The following is a 14,214-nucleotide window of genomic DNA, read 5'->3' as shown; positions in this document are numbered from 1 at the left end:
TGAATGGAGGATGCAGACAACTCATTGCCGCTCCTTACACTGTGTGTGGTCTGTGTGTGTGAAGTTTGCAGGTTGTATGGGTGTCCTCCAAGTACTCTGGTTGCCTACCACAGTCCAAAGACATGCAGATTACAGTAGATTAATTGGTGCTTCCAAATTGCCGTCAGTGTGTAAATAAGAGTGTGTATGTTGACTAGAGGTTATATATTCTATTTTCCCCTCTATTTTATCTAACTATTCCTGTTTTTTTTTCTTCCTGCCTTATTTCGAACCTTTGGCAATACAAATGTCCATATTTGTCATCCCAATAAAGCAACTTTGATTCTTTAATTTTGAGAGAGATAAAGAGAGTGAATATGTCTGTTCATGGCACAAGCAAATAAACTATCCAGTATAATAATATTATAATATTAATGAAGATCCTAAAAAGCAGTGTTTATCTAATCCTCATTTTGGTGATAACAGATAGCAGGAATTGATCAGCAGTCATACTAAATGGCTGATCTTCATGAACACTTCCAATATTTGAAGTATAAATAATGTGAAATTATTTAAATTGTTACTGCAAAAACAATTAAAATATCTTTGCACATAATGGTAATAAAAAATTCAATATCAAAACCATATACCATACACAATGACTCTATATTGTAAATGACCAAAATTAAACTTTATTTATTTATTTTTTCAAAATGACACCCTAAACACAGAATCGCCTTTATAAAGAAGCTTTGAAATTTAATCAAATTGGATTTTGAAAGTACAATTGTAATGATCAGCTTTAAATGATTATTATTTTTTTATAATAATAAAAATGTTTTTTGAATTTATCTTTGCCGGACTTATTTACTACGCCTCTTGTTTTCGTGCTCCCGGTTTAAATCAATTATACCGCTAAGACTGAGCCATCTGTCCAGCTACACACACCCTTAAACACCCTCAGTAATAACCGGACTCTGGACATTTTACTATATTCATACACACACACACACACACACACACACACACACACACATCCATTTTCTGTATTTTGTGTATCTTGTGTTTTTTGGTGCATCGTTTTAGTTTTGTTTATCACTTAATACACTTTGGGTTTTGGTTGAAATTGTTGATGTCATCAAACTGGCCATTTTCGTAATGTCTCACCTCCAGGCCCTTTATCATCTGTGCCTACTGTTATTACCTGTGGAGGCGAAGTATTAGTTAAGTCAGCCGTCAGGAAATGGGTACCTGCTGGGCTGTTGAGCCATCACTCGGACAGGGTAATTAGGGGCTCGGTGGTGTCGATTAGTAGTAGCTCATGGTCTTGTTTAATGTCTGGCTGCCTGCAGTTGGTGGCTAATATTGGTGAAGCCTATTTTTAATCGATACTGGCTCTATGGTGTTCAACATCACCAAGAGCTGCCTCGTAGAGAATTTCAAACCTAGGGGTCGTCCTTTTTTCAGGAACAAGAGACAAAGGGTTAACCTATTGCTGTCACCAGTCATAGTTGAGCTCAGCAGATCATGAGCACAAATTTGTTAATTAAATTCGAACTTACGGTGCTTGAGTGGGCAATGACTAAGGTCTAGAGAGCATTTGTTTGGGGTACAAGTGTATTGTGTCACCAATAACCCCCTGAGTCTTTTGGTCTCCTGCTATGATGGGGGCTATAGAACAGCACTGGGTAGCCAGTTTGCTGTGGTTGATATTGAAATCTGGTACAGACCAGGTAAGAGTAACGGTAATGGTGATAACCTTTCAAGACAGCTTTTAGCGGACAGTTATGGGGTGGGACAGCTTTTACCAGACACTGCAGTTTTTGTACGGGTACAATAAGCAGTGGGAAAGAGGCCAGTATATCAGATTATCTAAGCAGCACCTTGTTTTTTTTTAAAGCCTTTCCGCAGTTGATTTCTTGTTAGGAAGAGTGTAAGAGACCGTGGTAGGAAATGAATAAGTTTTGTTCATCGTCGTGGCGATGATGCAGAAGTTGGGGGTAAATTGTGGCAGGATGAGTGAAACTCTTCCTATTGGCATTTGATTGGCTGGCTGCTCAGTGTTGGTCCTATCATTGGGCAAAGGAGTCCCTGCCCTTTTCTTTTTTTGTCTGGCATCATGGTTGGTCATCAACCAGATATGTGGGTTTCTGTTGGCTGAATTGAGAGTTACACATGGAGGCTTACATTACCTTGTGGCTGGCACTTGGCTGAGGTTGTTCCTGTGCAGTCTGTGCATCAAGCAAGACTGATTTTGCCCGACAGATACAGGTGTTAACCTGGCGTTACCATTGAATTCCTTGTCTCCCAGCTGGAAAGAGGTCTAAGCTTCCAGTTTATGGTTTGTCTGCCCCACTGACTCATAGGGTATGTTTGTCTAGAAGTTGCTTTTGCTTTTTTTTTGTGGGCGTTCATTTTTATCTGTAATGATAATGTCCTAAAATGCCCTAAAGTTTTGCTTTAAGGTCTTGTTTGTTTTACTTTTCATTTCATCTTGCTGTTTTGTTTTTTGTTTTGTTGGTTCCTCGTTTAGCTTTAATGCTAAGCTTTGCACTGTTTGCATCAAAGTTTTGTTTTGCTTTGTGTATTATTTTGTTTTCTAACTGTCGTGTGTGTGTGTGTGTGTGTGTGTGTGTGTGTACAATTAGAGATGTAAATGTGTGCACGCTGGGAATGGCGTGCTTGTGTGGGTCTATGTTTGTTGTCTTTTCCTTGGTTCTGTTTATGGTATTTTATGTTATGTTCAAATGCAGAATTTTCTAATTTCTGTTGGTACAGAAGCTGAGTGCCTAAGGCAGGGGTAAAGTCCTGTTGTCGATGTTTTGTGTGTGCCACTGGTTGAAGTGGAGGGTGCTTTGCTGTGTAGACCGATTGTGCCCTTATGCCCTGCTGTTAGGCCTCGGTGTCAGAGGTACATTGTAGCTACCATTGATCACTTATTTTCTTTTTATGTCATAGTAATTTTTTTGGAATATATTTTTGTAATAAAACTTTGATTTTCTGATATCTATGTCTCCTGCCTTGTTCCTTGTGAACTGACCTGTATGGCCTGCAATCAGATTTAGTTAGTTAAGGTCCCTGGGCCTTACCCAGGGTGGCGTAATCAGATTTTCAACTCTTTGTACTCCAAATCCTCCAATTCCTCAGCGCTCAGCCACATACACAACATCGGAAAATACGCACAAAGGTTCCTTGTACATGCCACCAGTATGTTATGATTAGCTTTGTTATAAACTTAGTTACACTACAACAGGGTCTAGAATCTAACTTCCAGTGTGGTATAGGCCTAACAGAGCCAGAAAAGACAACCGGCAAAAATTTTAATCAAAATTGCCTCTTGTGCTTCTTGGCCCTTCTGGTCCAGCTAGTCCCGCTTGTCCCACCTACAGCTCCTCCTCACTTTCCTGTCCAGCTTCCGGTAGGCTACCGCTGTGTCCAGACGCTCTTCCGCTTGCCTGGTTGTGTTTCTGCTGTGCATTTGTCCGTTTATTTCAGATCCCGGGTCCACTCCTGGATCCAGCACTCCCTAGACGTACCACGCTTTCTTCCAATTCGCACCTCCGCACATTTAGTCACTGCTTCTTTCAGCTTTGATCAAGTTTCCTTAATGTCCACCTCCTCCGCCAGCACCTCAAACCGATTGATCAATTCGATCTTGAACTGCTCTGCCGTTTTGCGATGTTTGACTCTATCTACTGCAAAACATTGTGGTCGTTTTTGCTGCATTTGTTGGCGCTTCAACCAGAGTTGACATTTCATAAGGAAAAGGTGGTGAGCCAATATCCGCTCCTCTGCACACCCTTATGTCCAACAGCAATGATTGCCACCGCTTACTAATGCGGATGTAGTCAATCTTTTTGAGCTTTTCTCCATTTGGTGACTGCCACTGTTTGTGGTCGAAGTAGGTGTTTCCTATTGATAAGATTTTTGCTAAGCAGAAGGAAAGCAGCCGGTCCCCATTGTCATTTGTCTTGTCGGCCGGGCCATGCGGGGCAATAGCATGTTCCAATCCACGCCTTTAGTTGTTCAAATTGGTGTTGAAATTGCCAATGAGCAGGATGATGTCATGGTGAGGGGCTCTATCTAAGGTCTCTTGGAGCTGTCCATAAAAGGCATCTTTGCTGTTGTCTTCCGCATCTTTAGTTGGGCATATGCTTGAATGATCGTGATCTTTGCAAGTGTACTTTTGAATCATGCTTAAATGATACGGTCACTAATGGACTTCCATCCAATAAGTGCTAATGCCACCAACATTGACAGAATGATGCTTACTCTACATGCATATTCACTATCAGGGCCGAATAGATAATGATCTTCAGATTGCTAGTGTCCATCTCATCTTGCTGACACCGAGGATGTCCATCTGGTAGTGTCCAGGTCAACAGACCACTCAGTGTTGGATTATTATTTTTTTTTTTTAGAGTGGGATGGAGAAGATTAGTCCAAGTACTGAAAAAACAGATTTGTCTTGAGTGGTTTTAGCTGTACATACAGTACATCTAGAAGAAAGTTCATTCCACCAACTAGATGCCAGAACAGAAAAGAGAGATGGTGGGACCAGCCGAGCAGTGCTGGGGGATTGGAAAGAACGTAGTGCGGTGTGATTAGGGCCGAGAGGTAAGTGGGTGCTGGGCTGTTTTTAGCTTTGTAGGCACGAATCAGGGTTTTGAATGTGATGCAGGTACAGAAAGTAGGTGCAGGAAACGGAAAATGCTTCCTCATATTTTTGCTTTTTCTTAAAATAGTAATTACATTTCATGAATCATTTCCTACCAATAAATATATATATTTTTTTTCCATTGACATTTTCACTGAAATTAACACATTAGGTCAACATATTTATAAGCTTGACTTGCTTTTAAGTTTGGATTAGGCTCCCTATTCAAGTCAATTAACCTGTCATTTATGCTAATAACTTTATAACTGACTATTTTTGTCAAAGTAACCTAAATGAAATAAATACTGCATATAAATAAATCAGGATCATGAATCAAGGGCAATAATAATAATAATAATAATAATAATGTTAATGTCATTTTTTTTGTTTGTTTGTTGTGTAGTATGTGTTTTTGTCTCTGAAAGCTGCCACCAAAACTAATTCCTTGTATGTGCAACCGCGCTTGGTATTAAAGCTCATTCTGATTTATTCATTTCTGTATTTCTATCTTTTTCTCCATAGGTGCTACTTTTTGAATCAAATCCATTTGATAAATTTAATGCCATTACAGTGCATGCGAATGTTACATCTTTAAAACATATACTGTAGGGTTGTGCCGATAGACGATACTATTGTCTATCGACGATAGTCTCGTCTATCGACGATAGTCAGCTATATGGACGATACAGATGTCGCCATTAAAAACCCACGTTTCAAGAAAAGGAATCCCGTGACTTGCCACGGCTGCGCACGGCAAGCTGTGAAAATGCCCTTCATTACCTGTAGGGGGCAGTCGTGTTTCAGTCTTAAGTATTGTGTGTCTACTGAAGCCGAAAATGTGTTCTCTCTCCTAGTCACCCATTGACAGCAAGCGACAGAGCTCATAAACATGTCGAGCTCAAACTGTAAATACTGATAAGTATTAATTCTTCATTTTCTTCTCTCCTTCAATGATGATACTTCTTCGACGGCGCTTTCTTCATTCAGTATAATTATTATTAGTAGTACTGCTCCGAATTTATTATTGTGATTTTTCCTTATTATTATTGTAACGCACCCGCGCGTGTGTGCAAAAAAACTACAATGAGGTATGATATGTTAGCCTAAAACAATTGTTTTATTGTGTTTATGTGCCTCTAAATATACACTAAACAATAAACACTGCCTTGTGCAAAGTGAAAGTGAGTTGCGCGTGCAACTTTTTGATCAAAAGGCTGATAAACGCGTGCGCAGATATGAGCAGATTTATCGATAAAACAACAGACATGAAATGAAAAAAATAACCACAAAAATATGTACTACTCTCTGAATACAACGCGACAGCACGCAGAATCCCTGGGCTTTGACTACTATCGTGTATCGGCGATCTTACAGGCTGACGATAGGACGATATGACAATGGGCATATCGCGCAACCCTAATATACTGTATCTTTTACTTTTTTTTATTTTATATGCGTTTACTAGTTATGATAGGGTGGTAATAACAACAATATTTACAGAGAGCTACTGTACATGTTCGATCTAACATAGTAAACATCATCTCACCTTCCAAATGGGTCAAGCTCAGGTTAAGGAATGAAGACATTAAACCAATCCACCAGTTGTGCTCCGCTGCAAATGTTTCTGGAGAAACTGCTGTGTTTCTTCATTATGGATAAAGGCTAGGTGTCCCCCGCTGAGCTCACACTCAGTCTGAGCATTACCAAAACTCTGTGGCAGGGTCATGAACTTAAAACATCTGCCACTATAGGCCTTTTGGTTGTCCGTGTATGAACCAGTCTCTGTGTACTCTTTACCACAGGCTATGGTGACACTGAGGATAAAGTGGTAAAGCAGGCAGAGGATGTCTCTCCATTTTTACCTTATTACCTGGACACTAAAATTGGCAGTGTGTTGCTTTTGTCGGTTTATAAGGCAGTTGTGACGTCAGTTCAAAAAAGCTTGTCTAGGCCCTCCTGGTGATCATTTACTTGCCAACAAAAGACTATTTTTTTATTGTACTATGGCACTAATGGATGCACATTGTCTCTCTGAATCGTCTGTGTGCAAGGCAGTTATAAAACAATTAGACACCAATAAAATATATACCCAGCCCGATCTTCAGATCTAATTACTGTTGAAAATCTCTGGAATATGATTGAGAGGAAGATGGCTGGTGACAAACCACCAAGACTGGCATAAAGTTTCAAAAGCAATGTGAAAGACGGTGAAGAGCTGTGATTGCAAATCAGTTTTATTCCACCAAATTCGGATTTCTGAATGTTCCTTAGTTAAACAATAATTTCTTATTGTTTAAAAATTTATATGAACTAGTATTCTTTGCGTTATTTAAGGTCTGTAAACAGTGCAAATTTAGTTTTTAGTTTAGCATATATTTAATGTCCGTTTTAAAAAAATAATAAACGCTCTAAAACATTAATAATAACTATATTGAGAAATGTTAATAATGAGTACCGCACTTTGCATTTCCTGATTAGATAGTGTTGTATGCCAAGCAGGGGGAACTATTGTTTTTTCCTTTGTCATTTTTCCACGTCTCTTTGTGTGTGTAATTTTAAAGTTTGTCCAGCAGAGGGAGTGTTGTTCTTGTTTTGCATGTGATATTGGTACGGAGCCCTTAAAGGGACCTAACTTTTATATATATATATTTTTTTTTAAAAGAAAATAAATGGCAGGCAAAAAAGCGAGGCAAAAAAACAGAATATGAGACGCGAGGGGGGAAGAAACTGGAGAGGGAGAAAGAAAACAGGACATAGGAGAAAAAGAAATCGAGACCATGTGACTCATATTTCCGGCGCCAAAATACGGAAAGGGCGGGTCTTTATATTTTAGGCTAAGCTGAAAGTAAAACTCAGCTATTCAGAATTTTACTCAGTAATTCTCTCCATGCCTGTTTAACATCATCCGAGTATTATAGTTCTCCGTATGCGTCTTCTTCTTTTATTTTTTTAGCGGTTGGCAGCCAGTCTTTAGGCGCATTACTGACCCCCGTTGGACTGGATCGGTATTACACGGTCAAGGATCAAGCTTTTAGGAGCATTGCTGCCACCTTCTGGACTAAATCGATAACGCTGGAGAGTCAAGTTTTGCGATATCTCGCAAAAAGTTTGCCAGATCTCTCAAAAGGTTTCCTAGCTTTTCTAGCTTAATTTTTTTTGCCTGGCTTTTTTTTTTTGCCTAGCAGGGGGTCGGAGGTGAGGCTGTCTGTGTGTGTGATTGTGCACACTTTCGGGAGGCTTTCCCATTCGGAGACAACGTGGGTTTAATAATTGAACACCAAGAAGTTCCCTTTCGCCTCGGGAAAGGGTTAATCCTTCTCCACTGTTTCTTTAGTTTTCTCTTTTTACCTTTCTTTCTTTTTTTCACTTTATTTTTCCTATTTTCTTTCTTTTTTTTTTCTATACCGGAGCGCCACTCTGCGACCTGGTGCTACCGAAATGTCCGCACGTCCGTTGCTTTGTGTTTGGGTTCTTTATAGACATGCGTCCAGGTGTCGTGCATCCCTCCTGATTGCCATCGTGGCGGCGTTGCCTAGCAACTGCACGTGAGGGTGGCCGCGGACTGGAAACCCGTGGAGCAGTCGTCCGTGGATTTGCCTCAGAACCCGCGACGTTAAAGATTTTGGATGAATGATGGATAAACTAGGTTATGCTAATTGAAGTATTGTAGTAATTGTGTTTTAGAGGCATATTAAAAACATAATTTATAAAAACGTAGAGTCCTAATTAAAGTCTTAGGTAAAGTTCACATACAGAAAGTCAAACATACAGGACAAACAACCCATTTTGTCAGAAAAGACAAAAGTAGTAGTTAAGTACTGTGGAAGCAGGGACGGACTGGAACCAAAAAGTGGCCCTGGACTTCCTGGTCCACAGCAGCCCACCACATCATAATACATTGGCTTATTAATGTGGAGATTCATTTTTAACACCACTTTATTTAATTTTTATTATTATAATAAAGCATATAGTATCACTAAACATATATTAGGTCATATTTTTTTAAAAGGAAAGAACATTAAGACAAACAACATATAAAACTATAAAGACTAATTTAGCTAGTCAGGGGCGATCATCTGTAAGCAGTGTGAGACATACAGTACCACTTATCAGTGATGATGAACCAGTGCCTGCTGCTGACGACCAACACCTCTCCCCTTCTCTACCCGAGCCGAGGGAAAAGGATGATCAAACTGAACAGGTAAGCTGGAATAAAATCAGTAGCAGCGTTAGCTCGTGCTGGTAATATTGATTATTATAATAATTAAAATGAGTAACTATGAATAAAAATAAAATATATTGTTGTACAACCTACAGTTTTTTTTATCCCTCTCTTACACAGAATTTTTGACATTTATTAAAAAAAGAAAAACGAAATATCACATGGTCCTAAGTATTCAGACCCTTTGCTGCGACACTCATATATTTAACTCAGGTGCTGTCCATTTCTTCTGATCATCCTTGAGATGGTTTTGCACCTTTATTTGAGTCCAGCTGTGTTTGATTATACTGATTGGACTTGATTGGGAAAGCCACACACCTGTCTATATAAGACCTTACAGCTCACAACGCATGTTACAAAAAAAAAGGAAGTCAGCCATCACTGCAGCCCTCCACCAGTCGGGGCTTTATGGCAGTGGCCCAACGGAAGCCTCTCCTCAGTGCAAGACACATTAAAAAACATCTAAAGGACTCCAAGATGGTAAGAAATAAGATTCTCTGGTCTGATGAAACCAAGATAGAACTTTTTGGCCTTAATTTTAAGCGGTATGTGCAGAGAAAACCACCCAGTGCTTATCACCTGTTCAATACAGTCCCAACAGTGAAGCATGGTGGTGTTTTTCAGCTGCAGGGACAGGACAACTGGTTGCAATCAAGGGAAAGATAAGGGCCAAGTACAGGGATATCCTGGACGAAAATCTTCTCCAGGACCTCAGACTGGGCCAAAGGTTTACTTACCAACAAGACAATGACCCTAAGCACACCCTAAGGCAGAATGGCCTGGCAGACCCCCCCCCCCTCAGTGCTGATGGTAAGAAATAAGATTCTCTGGAATCTTGATGAGACCAAGATAGAACCTTTTGGTTAAAATAACTAAGGAGTGGCTTCACAACAACTCTGTGACTGTTCTTGAATGGCTCAGCCAGAGCCCTGACTTAAACCCAATTGAGCATCTCTGGAGAGACCTAAAAATGGCTGTCCATCACGTTTACCATCCAACAACAGAACTGGAGAGGATCTGCAAGGAGGAATGGCAGAGGATCCCCAAATCCAGGTGTGAAAAACTTGTTGCATCTTTCTAAAAAAGAAAGAATTTCGAGTTAACTTGTAAAAAAAAGTATAGTAGGTCCCTTTTTAATAATCTTTAATAAAGTATAGTTGGTCTCTTTTAATAATCATGATGTTCATGAAACATTATACCTTGATTTTCTCATCAAGATTTTTCACTGGGATTATAGAGCCATTATCGCTGGTAAGAGCGAGCTTTCTTCATTTCAGGCATAAGGGTTTATCTGAAGGCTTAGCATCTGTGCCCGTATAAAGAACAAAAGTTATTAAATTTTGCTTCAAAACTGACAAGATATTGACCAATTGTGAATTGAAGTGTAAATTTTCTAGATAATCTCTAGATGTCTGATTGACTGGCAGTTTTTTTTTTTTTTTCAGTAAATGTATTGCCTGATTTTCTGCATAGAGAGACAGATTTATGATTTAGGGGTTTGAATAGAATAGTAAAAGAGTAGTAAATCAAAGCAGACTCGCATGCAAATTCACTGGATCATCTGGAGAAATCATATAAGAAACTGAAGGCTAAAGTTAAAAGGCAGCTGAATTGTTCCCAATGCTGATCTGGGACTTGGTGAGATTATGTGGTGTCAACCTAGAAGTGGGAAAAAATTCCAACAAAACACTGTCACTATTTCTTTTGCTTTGCTTTCCCAACTTACATCGATACTCTCTAGGTACAGTGTAAACATGACCTTATTCATGGACATCAGAAAAACTTCAATGGCCAATTTATTATAACATGAATGATTTAATATTTAATTAGAGTTTTGCCTTCAGGATCACTCTCCAGATAGTGATGGATGAAATGTGTTTATTTTCTTCTGTCATTTCTAATTCTGTCTCTGTCCTGTGACTGGTTTGTTATCCAACTGCATCCACCCAGCTGAGTAATTCGATGAATCTGATTCAATGATCGTTGATTACGCAAACTGTTGGTAGCCAGCATGCATGAAAGTAGTTCAGTATGGTCTGCAGCACTGGAAAGAGGGGACAGCAGCTGCCTGCCAAACCCACATTTGAAACCGAAGCAATTTCAGCAAAAAATTTAAGAAAAAACACATCTGATAACTTTTTGTAAATATATTAATGCAATCCTTGTACATGCTTTACTGCACAATGAGAAGAAAGCTAACCATCTTTGCAGTGATATTTTATAGACAGGTAACTCCCAAGTTCTCCCAAGGCTGATGTATCTGCTGGAACCTCACAAACTTGCTGGCTGCTGCAGAAATCTACAAATCAAACAGACTTTCAATCAATTCGATGAGATGTGATGATTGTATCAGCCACAGCTAGGTAAAAAAGCTTTCAGTGCGTGATATAAAGGATTATGTCTACAATGCTTCTATGTAAAAAACAATGCGTCATTCTTTACCGCTTTTCCAAACAAAGTCATTAATATTCTGAAGGTAAATATTACAGACAAATTATAGCCCATTAGCTTTGTTAGGATTTTGTGTGTGTGTGTGTGTTTGCTGGAAGACATCTGTTTTGATAGGAAATGGTTAACCTTTTATCTTTTTGTCATGTGACTGACTGATGCACAAACATCATAATAATCCAATAGCAGTCTGGCTATTTTAACGTGTTTAACTCAGTGCAATTTGGTTGAAAATGACATACCTAATGCACTCAGTACATCTGTCCAGTTGGTTTTGTACAGATGTGTGCGAGAGAATGATTGGCTCTGCAATAGTGCACTGTGTCCCAAGTACAACTACAATCGGGATTAAAGTTCTGAGCACATGTCTGGCGAGATGTAGATGAGATTAAGGAACTGTCAAAACTAAAACTCAGTGCTCCAAATATTCATATATGTTTTTTGATTTAAACCCAAAGGTAAATGGTTTAACCCTAAAAAACGATACGCATATTTGGAGCACTAACAGATGAATTATATCCCCACCAATTTTTAATGAAGTCTAATGTATGGATTGAAATGGCAACATGCTTTGTAAACAAATCAGAATTTCTTGCCTATTCAACCGGCTTTAAGATAAATTTTTAGTGTCACCCCCACAGTAGGGTAACAAATGTGGATGTGACATCCACACAGCATTTTATGATTTTTGAGTGTCATACAATCAGAGTTATCTGATCCATGTTTGATTTTATATCCAAAGTGGATTTTGTGTCATCCCTACATTATTTCTTCAAGGGCTTTGTCCCTTTTATCAAAAAGGTTACCACATTGGATCATTTGATCTGCAAGATTTGCCAGAGGTTTTATAGCATTCCTGTTACAGCCCTCAACCTCATGAGGTAACACTGCCCCTTGCCCAACATCCCAGTTCAGTGAAATAAGAATGTGGTACTAACCAAACTCGCAGATAAAGAAGAACTATTGGTTGCCCCCCAGTGAGAATTTGAGTCTTTGGAGATCTCTTTTGTGAGAATGACAATTGTTAAAAGTGCTATACAAATAAAATAAAATTGAATTGAAAACCCTTTTCATACAAGTAAAAGTTGCTTCTCAAAATCCTATTTGAATATTTCAGATAACAGTCATAGAAGTTCATAACAGTTCATAGAAAAAGTTTTACAATTCCTGCCTACTACAACTAAAATGTGATAATTAAAAAATAATTGACAAAAATATATTGTATCTAAGTTTCAGACAACCTTCCATTGTCAACTACATATCCAAGTTAATTAACCAATCATATAGGCATTAAATCTTGCTAAAAATTGGAAACCAACTAGGCATGCATCACAGCTCATACTTTAAGTAATTATAATTATAATTATGCATTTCTGTCTAAACCTTAACATAGCCTTAAATAGCTTATTACTGAATTAACAAAATGTATAGCATATTTATTTGCATAAAGACTTATGCATTAGTACTTAATGTACAAGGTAATTTATTGCAATGTGCAGGATACGCAACAACTAGTTTGGGGTACTTTTGGACATTTGTGGGAATATTTTTATTTAAGCATTTTTTAAAATTCCCTTTTAATTGCGATTTTCCTTTTGTGCTGCCTTTTGTACCACAACCATTTTAATGCATTTAATTCCATTGCAGTGCATGCACATTGATTTTTTAAAATACATGCAGTTTATGTATATAACTCCATAATTCCATAATTTAAAACTGGCTTAAGAAGAACATTACTATGTATTTGTGCTGAAAGGTGAAATAGGATGGAATGATAATAAGAAAACAAGACTAGAACATTATGAACATCTCACTATTAAATAAGAATGAGCTCAGTCTGAAAAATGCAAATGCTAGGTCATCTGCATAGAGGGAAACTTTAATTTCCAAATCCCAGATATATCCCTACAACGGGCAATAAGGCTTGAATATAATAATTTAACCCAAGTGATAAAACTTGGACCAAAATTGAATTTTTCTAAAGCCTTAAATAAATACTCCCATTCAACACGATCAAAAGCCTTTTCAGCATCCAAAGAAAGGACACACTCAGGGATCCACTCTGATAGTTTGTACAAGATATCCATAAGGCGTCGAATGTTGAAGTAAGAAAAACGATTTTTGACAAAACTTTAATTAAAAAAATATCTTAATCAGATATAATTGAGGGTAGAACATTCTCTAATCTACGAGCCAAGACTTTAGCAAGGATTTTAACATCCACATTGAGAAGAGAGATTGGTCTATACGAAGAGCACTCTATTGGGTCTTTATCTCTCTTTGATATGAGGGTGATGCGAGCCTCATTAAATGACGCGGGCAGCTTACCTTGCTTAAAAGATTTAGATAGAACCAAAGATAGCTGTGGTGCAAGGTATGAGGAGAATTATTTACAAAACTTTGCAGGAAACCCGTCAAGACCCGGGGACTTACCAGATTGCAATGATGAGATAGCTGAAATTATTTCCTCTTGTGATATGGGCCCTTCTAATCTTAATCTAGAATCAGAGGACAGTGTTGGGATACCTAGTTGAGTCAAGAAATTTTCAACTGAACTATGGTCCTTTGGGAACTCAGAAGTATATAATTGAGAATAAAAATTTCTGAATGCATCATTAATTTTAGAATGATTGGTAGTAATGGTACCATCCTCCATCCGAATTTTTGTAATGTGTTGCTGTTCTCTAGAATCTCTAACTGACTAGCTAAAAATTTCCCAGATTTGTCACCATGAATGTAAAATTGGCTCCTACTCCTTAATAATTGGCGTTCGATTACATGTGTTGAGATAAGTTCAAACTTACTTTGCAATTCTACACGTTTTTTTATACAGATCGAGGATTTTAAATAGAGCATACTGCTGATCAATTTCTTTAATTTGGTTGGTCAAAAGTCTTTTCGCTCTTTA

The sequence above is a fragment of the Clarias gariepinus genome, chromosome 15, assembly GCF_024256425.1.
Source record: "Clarias gariepinus isolate MV-2021 ecotype Netherlands chromosome 15, CGAR_prim_01v2, whole genome shotgun sequence".
Classification (NCBI taxonomy): Eukaryota; Metazoa; Chordata; class Actinopteri; order Siluriformes; family Clariidae; genus Clarias; species Clarias gariepinus.
This window is presented reverse-complemented; position numbering follows the sequence as displayed.